Source organism: Sphaerodactylus townsendi, linkage group LG01 (assembly GCF_021028975.2).
Source record: "Sphaerodactylus townsendi isolate TG3544 linkage group LG01, MPM_Stown_v2.3, whole genome shotgun sequence".
In the NCBI taxonomy this organism is placed as follows: Eukaryota; Metazoa; Chordata; class Lepidosauria; order Squamata; family Sphaerodactylidae; genus Sphaerodactylus; species Sphaerodactylus townsendi.
This window is the reverse complement of record NC_059425.1, coordinates 149,831,865-149,849,832: the sequence shown is the minus strand read 5'-3', so window position 1 is coordinate 149,849,832 and position 17,968 is coordinate 149,831,865.

The window sequence follows — 17,968 nt, the reverse complement described above, 5'->3', positions numbered from 1 at the left end:
AAAAGTTATCAGTGGGTGAAATAGGAACCTTCTAAAGAAACAAATGTTCGGTATTTATATATTTACTTATTCATACAGCAGATAGGGGAAATCATTTTCTGCAGTTGCGGGAAGACATTCAAGTGCTGCTCTTAGCCATATCCTCCTCATTAAGCAACAGATCTCTTTACACGTGTTGTCTCATTTTCAGGTCGGAATGGTAATGGTAGATTTCAGTGACTGTGAATCAAAAGGATAATGGAGGACTAAGGAAATAAATATTTAGATCCAAAGGTGCTCTTCCATGCATGGAGGAATCTGTTGTTCATGAGAGTTTTATTAGTGGAAGACTCTTCCTCAGAGTGAAATCTTTTCATCCACACACTAATAATTCATGTCACCTCTTTCAATTGATGTGTGTGTTAGAGGGCCAAGTGGTGTGTTATGCCTGCTACCTGGTTGCTATGGGGACCTGTAGCAGGACACTAACTGCAATTTTCTCATGGGAACTTAATTTAGAAGCACCACAGGAAGGCTATTACACAGAGGGGTCTTTCCATGGTGAAGGCTATGACACAGAGGGGTCTTTCCATGGTGAACTGGAACAAAAAGCAACCCTGGAAACCCCCCCCCCCCGCAAGGGAGGTTGGAATGGAGAGTGATGCGGTTGGGCCAGACATTGTCCTCCAAGCATGGTGCACGGCTGGTCTACTGGGCCTTTCCCAGTGTTCTGCCCACCAAACTGTTGTGTATCTTGTATAAATCCTGGATTTAGCAGCGTGCTCAAAGGCTATTATGTACCCCCAAGCCCACTGGTCTTGGTGTGTGCTCAGAACAAGTTACACAGAGCCTTTTTTTAACTGTTCAAACTAATATGCTTTATTATAGGAACTGCGTGGATGTCTCCAGGCACCATTTCCCCCCAGTATGCCTCTGAATGGTGGTCAATGGCTTTACCAGCTATTCATTCTGATGCATAAACAAAGGCTATGGCCCATCATTCTCTCGTCTCTTCTCAAAATGGGGCTCCAGAAACACTTGATGCTGACCAGAGTTGCTCATCAACAGAGACAGATGCTTTGACATGTGCGGTTTCCATATGGACGGTTTTATTTTTGTTCTGCTTCAGTATCTTCTCCTGCTTTGCTACAATCTCCAAGTTTACTACAGTCTTTTTTGGGGGGAAATTGCATGCAGAGCTCTTTTGGATTTCCTGTTGAAAGTAAGATGTGCATTTTTTTCTAGGTCCTTCCCACATCAGCACCATTTCCCATGCTTCAGTCCTTGTGGCAGCCATCTTCCTCGCTCCAAAGGGATTTTTTGGGCTTCAAAAACAAAACAAAAAAAGTAATAGCCACCTCAAAATAGTGTTTTAACATTGTACCAATCTATTGTAAAAGTCTACTAGTTTCCAACTGTCATTTTTTTAAAATGGTGGCCATTTTCGACTTTCCTCCATCTTCTGCAGCAGCCCTATGTCAAAATTCCAAAGTTGCCTCCAGACTTAAAACATTTGGGGAACCCAACGTAATCCTTCACTTCTTAACTTTCAACATTTGAAGCAGCAGGGCTGTTTATTGCACATTTCCCCTTATAACTCCTCAACAAAAAGGTTTAGAAACTTTAAAAATAAAAGATGGAAACTAGTAGATTATGCCAATTGATCATTATACTGTCATTTCACTACAACAGTGCCCAGTTGTTTTTTTTAAGCTTTGGGGAGGGGGGCAAAATGATGAATGAGGAAAGGGATATACAAGCTGCAGTTGGTAATCTTTTGCACTTGTGGTAGCAACAAGAGTGGCACTGAGAATCATCTCCATGTGGAAGCAGTCACTGAGAAGCTATTGAAAGAACCCCTTCCCTGAAGTCATTCCACTGAGAATTCTCTAACCCATGGATGTGTCCAAACTGAAATGATTCTGCTATTGCTGATCTTCAGATGGGGCTAGAGGTGTTGCAAGGGGGGGAAGCACCCGGTACACTGGTGCATCCTCTGCCCCCGTCCTGCCTCCGTCCCGGAACACCCCTGCCACGCCCCCCACAGGGTGCATTGCACGCACCCCTTCCCCCTTGGAGCTACGCCTCTTGATGGGGCAAAGGGCATCAAAGCACCTCTCCATGCCCAGTGGCACTCTCGAATCATTTGTACTCTGGCCTCTGAGATTTCACCTAGCATTACTGTTCAATTTTAATTGTGTATATTTTAAAGAAAAGCCACAATTCTCAACACACTCAGTATAGTTTGTCCTTGTAGGATGTCACTGTAGAAGCAAGGAAAGCACACAGCCTACTCTTCTCGTAGAAATCTTAACTCCATGTAAAAGCCTAGCTCAAGGCAGTTCCCCAGTTTACCTTTTTTTAAGATTGGAAGGCGCTAACATGGCAATATTCTCCCAACAGTCCAGAGTGCAGCAAAGTCAAAGGGAAATTTCTGTATTGATTGTTGTAAAGGATTCAATGGTGTTGATGGTGAAGTAACCTTGAGTGCATTCCACAGCCCGGGCGATGGGCCAGCTGCATCGGCGGAGACTTTATCTTTGCGCGGGAGATGAGGACTCCGTTCCCATGGGAAGCAGGAAGGGGGATGGGGTGAATGGTGTTATAACCTGTGCTTCTGGCGGGAAGTGTCATTCCACTGCCACTGCGTTATGTCGCGTAGAGCTTTCTAAAGATGTCTTAATAAGCGGACTTTACATCAAAAGCCTTTTATTTCTGCTTCTATGGAATTCCTTACATTGTGGCGAGGAATCTAATTCATCTATATTCTAGTGCAGTGGACCTCTGGTCTTGACATGGAGAGGTTGAATGTTGTGAAGGTCGCGGTAGCCCCAAAGAGGGCTCGACCTTTCCCTTCTGGATCTGGAGGAACCCGGCAGGAGAGCGGGCCTCGCTGGTGGCTCTTTCCGTCCTCGTATCAACCGCGAGTCTTCCTTTACTCCGTTGGAGCGAGGGGCGTGGCGGCGACCATGGGGACTTCCATGAGCGTTTGGAAGCTGTCATGGATCAGCCTGGTCCGGATCTCTACCGTTTAGATGTGGTTACAAACCTCAGATGCAACCTGTCATGGAGAGGCGGGCCTGACCACCTTTCATCACGGCAGCAGGAATCCATTGAGCGATTCCTGGACTCGTATTTTGGTGATGCTCCCAAAGAACCGTGGCACAGGCACGGGGGGGCCGATCCGAAGGATACTGGGACTAAACCTGGGATTGGGAGGGTATCCGTGCGAAGTCTTCCAATGGGACTGATCGAATAGCTGACGCACCTGAGGTGCCCGAGAACCACCGGTGGCTATGATTGTCTCCGATGTCACCGGCTTCCAGGCAGAAGATTCGAAGAAAGCCTGCACTCCCAGCGGATCTGTTCCCTCTCCCGCCGAAGGGGAGACCTGGGATGAGGAAGTGGGCGACTTCGAGATGCTCAAGAAGCATGGACCAGGAGCGTCAGCTATGGGAGGAGGAAAAGACTTTGGTGCAGCAAAATGGCGAAAACCTGCAGAGGACGGGGAGCGACAGCATAAAAAGAAGTCCAGCTCGAGTTGGACCGTGCCAAAGATGCGCTCAAGCGACAATATGCCAGAATCTGTCAGTCCATGATAAAGTCCTGGAACACTCCAGACTGGATTTACAACGGCAGCAGAAAGCGTTCAGGCCCTCGCCGCATAAAGTGAGCTCACTGAAGCCCTTAAGCGGAGACGAACTGGCTAAATTGGAGCGAGAAAAGCTGCTCTGCATCGCACCAGGATGCATTGACCGCCAAGGAGGAGCTGGCTGCGTTGGAGAGGGCTAAGGAGGCAGCAGACCAGGAAGCCCCAAGTTGGAGTCTATGCTGTTACCGATCGCGCTGGTGCCAGAAGACCGCGATACCTGGGTCCTGCCACCCAAGCGCCAGCGTACGTAAAGCCCGATTCGGCCCCGTACAACAGCTGCCTGCCCAACCTGCTCAACCCGGCGCAACCGCCCCAGCAGGCGCCAAGAGCCGATGGAGCGGGGCTACTATCGACCCCGATACCAGCCGTTTCGATAGGGACAGCTTCAAACTTCCTACTTCATTTTGCAACTCAATGCCCACTTGGAAGACTATGATGATTTATACGGTCTGGCCTGGCGAAAAATGCACGGGACATCGGCTCAGTCCTGGATGGGGCAGCAACCGACTGGTTCGTGACTCTTTTGGATTTGCAAGATGAAGACTCTGCCTGATGCCCGCATTCCTCAAGCCTTAGGCTGGCGCTTCAAAGATCGAAGCGAGAATGAAGCTATCCGCACCATCAAAACGCTATCCAGCAAAGGCAACGCCCGTTTGCAGAATTTGCCCGTGTGAATTTCGTGCGGCTGCTGGAAGAACTTCACTCCTGAGTGGCCTGAGCGCGCTGGAAATCGCGAATACTTCTCGGATGCTGTGGGCGGCAGAAGCTCGTGAAAGCGGTGTTTTTTTAATTGGGTTCCTCGTACTGGCAGATTGGATCCAGTTGGGGTCCCCAGGTGGCGTCTCGTTTGGAATATTTCGTGCGGAGGCATGCGCCAAAACCCACCACTGTGTCCACCAAGCCAAAGCCCAGCCCCTACGAAACCACCTCTGAGCGCCGTCGCCGACTGGGGATTGTGTCTTTACTGCGGAGGGCCAGGTCATCTAGCCGCCAACTGTCCCAAGAAACAAAACCAACAGCTCCAGCTTCGCAGCGCACTCCATCTGCCAAGCCACCACGCGAATCGGGGCCGCCTCCGGCGGGCTTCGATCTAAGCGGTCATCGGCGACCCAGAGGAGGAAGCAGCTGTTTGCCTTTCTTCAGCCCCCCATGGACATGGGCCGACTCCTGGCCAGCGGTGAGTGAAGGCAGGCGCTCCCATTACTGTCAAGCGTTTCTGGCCAACCCGCTAAACACACTTTCGCATTATAGCCTCGGCCCTTGTGGATTCTGGCTGCTCCCACTGCTTAATCGCGGCCCCAGGTGGCAGAGGAGCTGGAGTCTGGACCAAATTCCCCTGGCTAAGCCCATGCCATTCACCCAAATGGGCGGCAGCCCCTCGGGAAGGACCGGCCCAGTTCAAAACACAGCGGTTCTCCTCCGTTCTGCTTGACCATTGGGAGAAAATTGGCTTTTATTTTTTTTGGCACCAGTGGCAAAAAACCTCCATAGTTTTGGGCATGCCATGGTTATTACATGAACCAAAGTTCATTTGGAAAGGGCCGGATCTTAGAATTCACTGACCCTCCCTGTAGTGAACACATGAATTGGGGAAAACCCAACTTCTCGACACACCCCTCCTGGCTTCTTCAGCGATTGCTCGATTCTATTGGCATCCCACCTGCGATATCATGATCTAGCCAGAGTTTTCAGGAGCAAGAATGCGATCAGTTGCCACCCACAGAGACACTGACTGCAAAATGCGTTAGCCAATACAACCAGAGCATAACTGCCCAAAGGTAGAATCTACGCATGAGTCAATGAGGGAGAAGGAACTTCGTGCCTTCTTGGACAAGAATTTCGCTTCATGAGTTCATGCGGCGGGCTACCAAACACACACGCTGCTCCGTTTTGTTTGTAAAAGAAGATGGGTCTTCGGCTTTGCACAGATTATCCCGGCGGTCTCAATGCGGTCTCCCTGTCCAATAAATATCCTTTGCCTTTGATCAAGGACCTTTTAGATGCACTTTCGGCAAAGGCATTTTACTAAATTGGACTTGAGAGAAGCTTACTACAGGTCAGAATTGCTGAAGGCTATGAACACTTGACTGCGTTTAACACAAAGTTTGGACAGTTTGAATGCTTGATAATGCCATTGAGGTTAAATTAAGGGCCCGGAGCTTTATGGCTATCAGCAGAAGTTCTCCATGATTTATTGGCCACAAGGGAGTTGTGGTATACTTAGATGACGTTTTGAGGACACTCACAAACCATGAAAGAGCATGAAACATTAGTTAGAGGTATTGAAGCGGCTTGCTCAACAATTCTCTCTTTGCCAAACTCTCCAAATGCTGTTTTCACCAGACCTCCATTGACTATTTGGGTTACGGATACCAGCCGAGGGCTTGAAAATGGATCCTGCTAAGATTGGCTGATCCTCAATGGCTACCCCCACCAGCCGCAAAGAGGCTCCAATCTTTTCTTGGTTTTGCTAATTTCTATCGTGACTTTATGCACCCCAATTAAGCTGAACGGCTCTCCCTCTCACAGACCTCTTCACTAAGGGTAAAGATCCACTGTATCCGCCAAGCCGGGGCCCCCCTTTCCTGGTCTGAGGAGTGTCAAACAGCCTTTCAACTCTTAAAGTCGCGTTTACCACGAACCCTATCCTAAAGCACCCTGACCCAGATCTCCCGTTTGTGGTTCCGCGTGGATGCCTCGGACCAAAGCACTTGGGCAGCCCTGTTTTCAGAAAAAATAAAGATGGTAGGCTGGTTCCGTGTGCTTATTTGTCTAAGAAATTCTCTGGTGCTGAACTCAACTGGACTGTAGGGGATAAAGAGACCCTACTGACCATCAAAGTAGCACTCTCCACTTGGCGCCACTGGCTGGAGGGCTAAACACCCCTTTCAGGTTTGGTGGGATCACAAAAACCTGACAGCTCTTTCCACCCCTCAAGATGTCCATAAAACAACCCGTTTGGGCGATTTCTTTTCTCGTTTCTCTTTTACAGTCCATTTTTCCCGGAAAACCAATAAACTGGCTGTGGCGGCTCTACCGGCGCTTCCTACCGAGAGGGTGGAGCTGCGCGAGACATTCCGCGACCTCTTACTCCCAGTTGGGGCTGGCTGTCACCCGATCTCAAGCGTCATCGCCTCCACCCCATTCGAATCTCGTCTCTCGCTTTCCTGCGGGAACTTGGCGGGGCTGCCGCGAGGAACCTCCAGCGGAAGAAGGCGACTCCCAATTGCGTTTGGAGAATGGAGTTTGGCGGAGGAATGTTGTGCGTGCCTCCCCCCCCTCCGCCAAGCAGGTTCTTGAAGCTTGCCCACGGCAGCCCGCTTCGGCGGGACATTTTAACTTTCTGAAAACTCTGCATTTGGCCCGCGGCAGTTCTGGTGGCGGCGCAATGCATGGAACATTGAGGCATACATTAAGGGCTGCTCGGTTTGTGCAGAAGCCAAAACCATCGGGGAAGCCCATGGGCTATTGAAACCTCTCCGGTGGCCTCCGCCCTTGGAAGTCATCTCCATGGATTTTATTACAGATTTGCCGAGAAGTCATGGCAACCGCGGTTTTGTGGGTGGTGGTAGACTTATTTTCTAAACAAGCCCATTTTATTCCATGTGCTTCCATCCCTCCGGCTCCCCAAATTGCTTGCGGCTGTTCATTCAACATGTTTACCGTCTCATTCCGCCCGTTAAGGTGGTCTCCGACCCAGCTGACCCCAATTCATTTCAAAGTTCTGGAAGGCGTTTTTACTTGCAGGGTTGTTGGGGGGCCGCCCGACCGTCGCCGCCCTACCGCGTTCAAAGTGGCGGCGAGGCGGAGAAGAGCGAACAAGAACCCTAGAGCAGTATTTCTGCGTTGTTACGCCAACTACCACCACAAGACAATTGAGTGCGAGCTTATTCACGTTCGCGGAATGCGCCTATAACAATGCGGTTCATAGCAGTACAAAAAAAACCCCTTTGAAATTGTTGTCTGGTGGCTCCTTCCCGCCATTGCCCACAACTACCCAGCGACAGCTTTAGGACCCTCAGAGTTTCCACAATGGAGTTCATCCCTAGCCGAGGGATGGAAGCGGTCAGACCGTAACACAACAAGCTAAGGACTCCCAAAAGCCTGCAAAGCCAGGATAAGCACCGGCTTCGGATTTCCCTCTGCGTGTGGGCTCTTGGGTGTATTTATCTACAAAAAATCTCAGAGACGTGCATAAATTTTCCAAACTTGGCCAAAGATTAAGTGGGACCTTTTCAGATTACTAAAGTGATTAATGATGTCATGCTGCCGTAGATTTGCCTAACTCTCTTAAAGTAACATTCATCCTGTCTTCCATTCCAGCTTGCTCAAGGAAGCTCCCGCTTCCGATGCCTGGCCGCGACTTCAGCCGGAGGCCCCACCCGACTATTATTGATGGTCACAAGCACTTTCTGAAATTGGCGGCTATCCTGGACTCTGGCTTTGTGCATAAAGCGGCTTGCAATATTTAGTCTCTTGGGTTGGGATATTCCTCTGGGGTATAATCAATGGGTTTATTCGAAAATATTAGCGCCCCCACCCTTATTTCTGCTTTCCACGGCGCCTTTCGCATAAACCTGGGGAGGGGTCTTCTTTAAGGAGGCAGAGTGTAAAGGATTCAATGGTGTTGATGGTGGAAGTAACCTTGAGTGCATTCCACAGCCCGGGCGATGGGCCAGCTGCATCGGCGGAGACTTTATCTTTGCGCGGGAGATGAGGACTCCGTTCCCATGGGAAGCAGGAAGGGGGATGGGGTGAATGGTGTTATAACCTGTGCTTCTGGCGGGGAAGTGTCATTCCTGCCACTACGTTATGTGCGTGAGGCTTTTCTAAGATGTCTTAATAAACGGACTTTTACATCCAAAAAGCCTTTTATTTCTGCTTCTATGGAATTCCTTACATTTGTTACATTCTATATTCACAACTCCATTATGTTTATGAATAATAAAACTGGGCGCATTACTGTGGTGCTTTCTATTTGTATACGGAATGTGATCCCGCAGTTTTCAAACTCGAAGGACAATGGAGTCAAGGCAAAGAGTCCTTGAAGTTTGCATTGTGCAGATCTCTTCATTTTCCTGGAGGATTACAATCTTATTTTTAGCAATGCTCTTGGTCCCTCTGACCCGATTTCAACGAACAACTATGGCACATCTTCCATTTCCACAGCACGAGACTTTGCCATGCTCTGAGAAACTTGTCAAGTGCATCTGTCAATGTTATCAGGATGGTACATTGAGGCACTTAAATGATACGTCCCATTAGCCTTCAGGACAGTCTCTCACTCTGTTACGCGGTTGCTGTAATGTGGCAAGCATCAAGCACTTTTGTCAGACTCTGATCAACAGTGATTGCAACTGTTGGAGTAGCTGGTTTTCCACAGATTAGAAGTTGCATTTGAAAGAAAGCAGTCTCATACAAGGGCAGAAGTTATTAATACTCACTGGATTCATACTCCCTGGTCAGGCTGCTGTTCTGCAAACAATACTGTGAAAACAGTAAGAATTCAACCTTCAAAACTGATGGACTAAATTTTTCCCTCCCAAAGGCACTATGTGAAAGGAAGAACAAATGCTTCTTAACTGGGGCTACATTCCCTTCCCCCCACCAAGGGACAATTTCCAAGTCTTAGGGGGCATTACAAATTTTGGGGGAAATTGGACACATTTAGGATGTTAGATAGCCCCTTTCCCCATGTGGAATGGCTTCTGACAACCAGAAGAAAAGTGTTGCTTCGTACTTCTCTGTCTCAAGAATAAAATCCCAAATCCAAGAGTTCTCCCCTAGGACTTTAAAAAGTGGCATTTAGCAAACAGTGATCAGAATTAATTTTGGGGACTGAGCTGATGACAACTAGGCACAAGGGTCTCATTGAATGAATGCCCAGTATATGCATAATATATATGTATATTTCATGAATATGCTTATATAAATAAAGTTGCCTTCCTTGGAGTGCCATTTTTGCCCCAATTTTTTACTTGTGGCTCGGGGAGTATTTGAAGATAATGTTGACTACTTTGTGGGAAAGGGCAGTAAGTAAATGAAAGGTAAAGTTCACTGCTTTGGATGCAGCTGGTTAATCATCCCTTTAAAAAAAAAGAATAACTTTTACTACGTTGGCATCATGCAAACTAAATATATTCATTCAGAAATGTAGAGATATAACTGGAGTAGGCCTTCAAAACTACCTGCTGCCTGATCCTTTGAACTGGACATGCCTGGGATTGAACCCGGGACTTTGGCACAAAAGATTCTCTGCCATTGAACAATAGCCCTACCCCTCATCATTCTAACTCCTCCGTGTTGTAAGGTATGGAAACTGGAGGGATCCTCCCAGCTTTTCTCCTGGTACAAGAGAGAGAAGAGATGATTGCAGGTACTGTGTCCCTCATAGACAAAAGTTTCATGGAATGGGGCTCTAGTGAGAAGGGGAATTAAGTGAGATCACCCCACTTCCCTTTTGTGCCAGCAGAATAGCTGGAAGGATCCAATTTAATGTATGTAAAACACTCCGAATTTTTCAAAAGTGTTGGAAAAAAATCTAATAAATTATTCGCTTAAGATTTCTAGTCTGTTCTGACCTAATCATTTAAGAAACAGGTTTCTAATATAATATGGATTAATATGATTAATTTGCAAAATTTGTACAAGTTTGAGCATTAAATATCTCATTGGGCAAAGTTTTTTGTTACCTTAATGATACATCCAAGAGCAACGTAGATGAAAAATCAGCTTGATTAAGTCAGAAAGCAGTGGGCAACATATTAAGACCTTTGCCTAGCTTTCAACCCAAGAGATATTCTATGAACAGGTCAGATACTGATGGTCCCATTGGAAGACTGTCAGTGTTGATGTGCTCTGCACATCACGTTTCTCAGCATGGGAGCTGGCAATATGCCCCTACGTAGCTGAAGTAGATACTCAATTAGTTTCAGAGTCCAGCCAGCTGTGAAGAAAAATCACACTGGGAAATATATGACAGTCTGAAATAAAACACATTAACATTGCCAAAGAACTGAAGGACGCAGAGGACTACTTCTTGTCCTCCGCATCCCATACCTGAAGTAATCAAAAGTTAAAGCAAGATGTGGCAAGCATTAACAGCTAAGTTGGGTGATCATTTTGTTTCTGGACTTTAATCCAGTCCTCCCCCTGCCCTTTTCTACAATTAAATTACAATCTTGAGGCATCTCTTTCAATATCTTTGCTGAGGACATGGACAAATTTAATCATATTCTTTACATTACATAGCTCATTTTCATCATGTCTCTTGCAACATCGAAACTGATGCAAACTTCTTTGTAGGCTTTTATGTGCTTTAAAGATGTCCGTTCATGAATTAAATACACTGATGGAATACTGGATATGCAACAAACTTCTCTTGCTATATCAGTGGCAATAGCTGCAGAGTGTTTACATTAACACCAATTGTAGTATATCTACACAAAGAGGGACGTAAGCAGCAGAGTTCACACTCTAAATTCAACCTGCTGAATTTTTGTGTCCCACTCAAGCATCCTGTATCTTGAAAGCGTTGTATTCAGACTGCATGTAGCACATTTAATTTCAGAAATGCAATGATGTCAGACATCTTTGGATAACTCACTGCAATTCCTTCTCCCCCTGCCATTTTTTTTGGCAGGATCACTAAGTTTCCATTTATGACACATGGGGTTAAATGTGTTAGGATGATGGCTTTGAAATATGCCTTCTTTGGGCAGACGAAAAAGTTCTTGAAGGCCAATATCTCAAACATTTCCATAAAATGGACCATAAGATGTGTCATCTTAAAACATATAGGTTTTGTAAGCTATCCAAAACATACTCCAGTGTCATTAAGTGTGATGTTGATCATAACCCCCCAGACAGAATGTTTAATGCCCATTCATCTGAAGAAGATTGAATTCTATCATTAGACCCAAGTTTACTTAGACAATGGGAGACAGGCAGAATTCAGCTTACATTAGAAAAGTAAGTGTGGATTTTCTATTATTTTATTCTATTCTATGCTGTTTTCCCATAAGCAAACTACCCAAGGCGACAAATATCAAAACATTAACAAATACATTAAAACAGCTTTTCACATAAAGTATAGATGAAATAAGCAATTCAATATAATACATAAACATATAACAACTAGGCAGGAAGGTCATTAACAGTTATGGGAGTGAGTGCCAAACAAAGCAAAGAGGTCTTCTCACTGGTGGAAGACAACAGTAGAAGAAGACAGACACATGTCCCTGGTGAGGGAGTTTTTGATGCCTTAACAGTGGTGGCAGAGGAGGAGGAGAAAGAGAAAAGAGGAGTTTGGATTTATATCCTAACTTTCTTTACTGTAAGGAGTCTCAAAATGGCTTACAAATGGCTTCCTTTTCTCTCCCCAACACAGACACCTTGTGAGATAGTGTCTTGTGAGATAGGTGGGGCTGAGAGAGTTTTGAAAAAACTGTAACTAGTTCTAGGTCACCCAGCAGGCTTCAAGAGTGGGGAAACAAATCAAGTTCACCAGATAATCTGCTGCTCATGTGGAGGAGTGGAGAATCAAACCTGGCTCTCCAGATTAGAGTCCACCTGCTCTTAACCACTATACCATGCTGGCTTTTTCTCATGTTGCTACCTGTCTAGTCTCTGAAGGCAGCATCACCCAAAGCATGGCCTCCAAGGATGACTGGAGTGATTGGGTAGGTTCGTATAGAAGAAGGTAGTTCTGAAGATATGCTGGATCCAAATTATAAAAGGCTTTGAAGGTTAACATCAGCTCCTCGAATTGGGCCCAGAAACAACCTGGAAGCCAGTTTAGATGGAACAAGACTGGAGTGATTTGATCCCTATGACCCATTCCAGTCAGCTATCTGGCTGCAGCATTCTGTACCAACTGCAGTTTCTGGACAGTCTTCAAGAGCAGCCACATAAAACCCACTGCAATAATCTAGTCTAGATGTTACTAAGGGTATGCACTACAGTGCCAAGATCTGTCTCAACCGAGAAAGGGCAGCTTTCTTACCAAAAGTGGATTAGTAGATATAATTTGGGGCTTAAACTGGGAGACATATAGTTAGATCCCCATTCAGCCAAAATGCTCGCTGGGTGACCTTTGGCCAGAATCTCAAAATACAATCCTAAACAATCTCACAGGGTTTGTTTCAAAGATAAAATGGAATGAGCCCATACATGTCATGGCTAGCTACTTGGAGGAAAGGCAGGGTAAAGGTACACTTAAGTTGTTGGCTTGCAGAGTGCAGTGTATCTGAGGGTGCCTAAATGGCGAGAAAGGGCATGGTAGGAGAAGGGTTGCATAAAACATTGCCATAAGAACAAACAGTCCTCACCCCCAAACTAGCTTAAGTATGTTCACATTGGGTAATATATCCCAGCAAGGTAGGAGAGGATTGCATGGTAGGAGAAGGGTGGCAGAAAACATTGCCATAAGAACAAACAGTTCTCACCCCCAAACTAACTTAATTATGTTTCACATTGGGAAATTTCTCCCAGCAAGGTAGGAGGATTGTGTTAGCTGAATGCCACTGAACACAACTTGTTTCCGTCAACCAAGAAGTTATTACTAGGCAGGGTAACTTTGGGTGGGGAAGCTGTCAGCATGTTCTGAGAGCTCTGAAATTATGATGAAGGCTTCCTTACGGGCAACCTACCTGCAGGTGAGGGATCAACTGACAAGCTGGCAATGGTTCTAAATCTTACCACCCCTAGACTCTTCCCAAGATCATGCCACCCATGAGTTCCTACCCTGCTCATTCTTCCGGTGTCCATTGCAGCTGCTTAGCTGTCCTAAATGGGCCATTTTTTGTTACCTTCCTCTTCCTGTGATCATTTCATTGTTGAAGAAAGAAAAATAAAGGGGGGGGGGAAGATTCCTTTATTTCCTCTTCCTCCCTCTTGCAAAACTGATTTTTAAAATGGGCTATTCTAGCCATAAAGGAAACTGAATTATCTCCCACCTCCGCAATTTTTCTTAAGAGCGGCTGCTGTTTGTGAAGGTCTGATGAGATAGTAGGGGAATGTTTTCTTCATTGCCTTGTCAAGCACATTATATTCTGGTTATCAGCACTGCAGAGAAACTTCCAGGGGCATATCAAAATTGTTACCTTGCAAATAATGGTTGACAGCTCTATTTACAGCATCCCTGTTTCTGGGAGACTTCTCAGAAAAAGATGAAAGCCGCCATATCCCTGTAAATCATGGCTCTTAGCCAATTATACCACCAGCTTTCCCAACCTTCTCCAAATGAAACTATTGTTTCCTGAAGGTGCTTTCTGTAATCCTCTAGGGAGAGGGAAAACTGGTCAAGGAAATTTATGACAGGAAACTGCATACAAGTTATGGTCCTTTGACGCTTGGACTACCAAATACAATTGGAAGGCCACTTCATTGACCTATTAAAAGTATGGTGACCCTACCTGCCTGGGATGCTCTGTTGCATTTCTGCAGTTACTTGTGCCCTTAAAATTTAGTGTACCTGGTAAAGAACGGAATGCCTGTAAACATATAAATGTCCTTTTTAGGGGAAAAAGTAGGACTTCTGTTTCTCTTATGGTAGGATCCATGTTCTTCAACAGAGTGATTAGTGAGAAGGAACATACAAAAGGTTGAATACCATGTTCAGTGGCCAAGCATGAATACCTTTATGAGAAAAGATGCAACAGTAAACACTAGCATTAGTTCCAGGTTTACTTTTTTGTATCATGTTGTTCTTTTAATTGATATCCTGATTTAATAATCTAAAGATCTCACTATATCATACAGTAATATCATGCTTGTAGCATGGCTCATAAAAGAAATCTTGTAGCATGGCTCATAAAATCAAAGAAATCTAGGCATAGGTACTTGGATGTCAACTAATTAAAGTCGCACATGGGGAAAGCAAAGACCTTTAAATGGCTTTTCAGCTTAGAGTTCATTAAGGTGAGAGGGAAAGTGGGGAGCAAGTGACTAGGGCTCTCTCTCCAGCAATGTGGTTGGGACATAGATTTTGTTTCCCCTTTATCAAAATGGAAGATAGTAGCAAATACTCGCCACTGTTCTCAGGAAGCAGGGATCTTCTTGCCTCAGGAATGTATGCTGGCAATGCCTAGAGAGGCCCCATCAAACATAGTATTATTTAGAAAAGGAAAAAAAAGACACCATTAGTTCTGATCACACAGCGACAGGATAAGACAAAACAACTTCCCAGGCCAGCTTTATACATGGCTAGAATGTTTGATTAGGATCTCAGAGGTCACATTCGAATCAGTGGAAACTTGCTGAGTGATCTTGGGCCAGTCATGTGTAACCCATGCCATTTTAGACTTTTTGTTTTGTTTGGATCTTAGGGCCCAGGGGATAAGAGCTCACTGAGCATGTGCAGTTGGTAAGCTTGCTTACTTATTACCAATCGCAAGAGCTCCACCCTCCTCAGTTGATCTGGCCTGCAGTAGAAGGAAGGCCTACAGCTCAATTGAGAGAATAACTTATTTTTACAGGCCCAAATTGAGGAAAGACCTGCAACAGCTACATCAGATACAGAAGGCCAGATGAGAGAAAGAAGCCCTGCTTTATTAATAGTTTGGACTTTCTTGCTATTCTTTCATTATTGGACACTGTTAGTGGTGGCAATTGTTCGGAGTGTTTTTTCTTTAAAAAGCACTGAAGATTTTGTTCAGTTGAGCTGTGCTGCATATATATATATATATATATGTTCAGTATATGTTCACTATTATTTATCCTTAAATGATAGAAAGCTGTGTTAAAGATTAAAGGTTTGTTGAATTTGTTCAAGCAATTTCATATTTGTTTGTTTAGCCACAGGGTGCTGTCATATATTATTTCCTAGGTCTCCAATGGAGATTGATGTGGCCAAGGATAAGTAGGTTACACATGCACTCTCAGTCTAACCTACCTCACAGGGTTGTTGAGATGAAATTGAAGAGAATGAGATAAGCTGCTTTGGGTCCTCATTGAGAAGAAAAGGGGAGTATGAAGGGAATAAGCAAATAAATTCCCTTCACTGTCATTTAGGCTTGGGGCTAAACCAGGGGTAGGGAACCTGCGGCTCGAGAGCCACATGCGGCTCTTCTGCCCTTGCACTGCGGCTCCACGAGCCGAGCCGCTGGCCCCATCCTTGCCCGCCCTGCAGGGCGGGCGCACAACTGCCTGCGGCTGGTTGGGCCGTGCCGCGGGCTTCCCCTCTCGCCTGCCCTGTTGGAGCGGGGCAGGTGCTTTCCCGGCAGCCGGCGAGGCCGAGCCGCTGGTCCCATCCTTGCCCGCCCTGCACGTAGCAGGGCGGACGCATCCATGAGCTTCTCAGAATGAGCGGAGTAAAAGGTGAAAAAAAACCCAATATATACAGTGTTATCTTTATTTTAAATGTCAAAAATTATTTGCGGCTCCAAGTGTTTTCTTTTCCCATGGAAAACGGGTCCAAATGGCTCTTTGAGTGTTAAAGGTTCCCTACCCCTGGGCTAAACAAACAGCTTCTTGCTCACCTAATGCCAAATCTAGTCAGGGCAATTGCACTGAGGTGTGAGACTTAGATGAAGCTACTATAGCCCTGGCTTTCAGCTGTGCTGCAAGGTGGGGAGTTTCCTAACCATTTATCTCCAAACCCATGATTCTTCATGGTCTTCCACTACCAAGGGACCCCCCCTGGTCAAGCTCCATTCCACACAAGACTTTGTCATTATCTTCCTCGCTTATTTCCTTTACAGCTTGTGGCTAAAGACCTTTGCACGGCAGTGTGTGGGCCCGGCCTCGCTCCCCCTTCTCCTTGAGCGTTATTGACAGCACAGCACGATTTAGGAGAGAACTGTTAGCTGATACATACAGCGCTTCATTGTGCAGATACTGTTACTGCTAAATAAACCAGAGGACTTGGGAAGGTGGTGATTTTTGGCAATCCAGCATTGAATCTGATAGAAACAGTGAAATTGTACCTCATTGACCAGTAAATCTGAAGTTGGTTGCGGCAGACACTTGGAATAAAGGCATGAACTTGTTAAAAGAAATAGGCTCCTGAAGAGAAGGAACAGCCCTCCCAGCACCAGTTAAGTCATGGGTATGTTGATGAACTCAATGAAGACTGAGCCTCATTGGATGTGTGCAGTGATCAAACCGTACCCCCCCCCCCCCAAAAGAGCTGTTGTTGTCCTAATGGCATTTCCCTATTTGCCGACTTAGGAGGGATCAGAGGTGTCAGGCTTTATCCCTATTCCAAATGCTGTTGGATGGGTCTCCCCTGGTATGGATTTTTACATATTACAGCAGGTTGCAAGTACATGACTTGGCACAAGGATGTCCAGCTGTTCTGTTGTGGAACAGATGATTGTGACTGGATTGGGACATAAGGAAAAGGTAAGAAGGACCCAACCTTAAGACAAGCCTAAACTTAAGCTTGAGAACAACTGCCCAAAGTTTAGGTTGTCTCTCTTGGAGGGATAGGGTCTTTGCTTACAGCGCCAGTGCAGAATGACTATCTTTACCTATATAACTTGCTAATGTCAGGATGACAAACCCTCAGCCAATGAATGCACAGGATACTGTCCTGCATGCCCATTGGTTGGAAATCCATCCTTGTGCTGAAAAACCAAGCCAGACCAGTGGGGCAGTGCTGCCTTGCCGCCTGCTGCTCCACCGGGCCCTCTGACAGCCTCGCGTTTTCCCCAACCCTTAAAAAACCAGCTGGTCAGCTAGCCAGAGCAGAAGTGTCTTGCCGCTCACTGCTCCACTGGGCCTGCTGACAACCTCCCAGTTCCTCCCACCTCCCCCCAAAAATCAGCTCAGCAAGCCGATGCCTTGCCACTCACTGTTCCACTGGGCCCGCCACCAGCCTCCTTGTCCCCCCCCCTGCCACTGCCGCCCTCCCTTCACCCCCCAAAAACAAGGTAGCCTGCTAGGCAGCAGCACCTTTCCACCTGCTGCTCCCTGGGCCTGCCCTCAGCCTTCTGGTCACCTCCCCCCATTCCCAAAAAACAAGTTGGCCCAGTGAGGTAGCGCTTGCTGCCCACTTCTCCACCACGCTTACTGCCAGCCACCTGGTTTCCCCCCATCCTCCCACCTCACCAAACAACTCTGTCCTCTCCTTCCACCAGCCTTCCACACCTATCAGACTCCTGGGAGCACAGGGCCATCAACAAAGTGGTGGTAAGTGATCCAACGGTGTGTTTGGGGGGGGGGGGAAGTGTGAGGAAGGGGTGGATAAAGTGCCATCAAGGCCCATTGTGGATAAGAATGCTTGCTCACCCCCCCTCCCATGTAGGGCCCATTGCATTTTCACCCACAATAGTCTTTACTGCTAGTACTTAATATAAAGAACTGACTACATAGCTGGGGGGGGGGGGGGAAGTA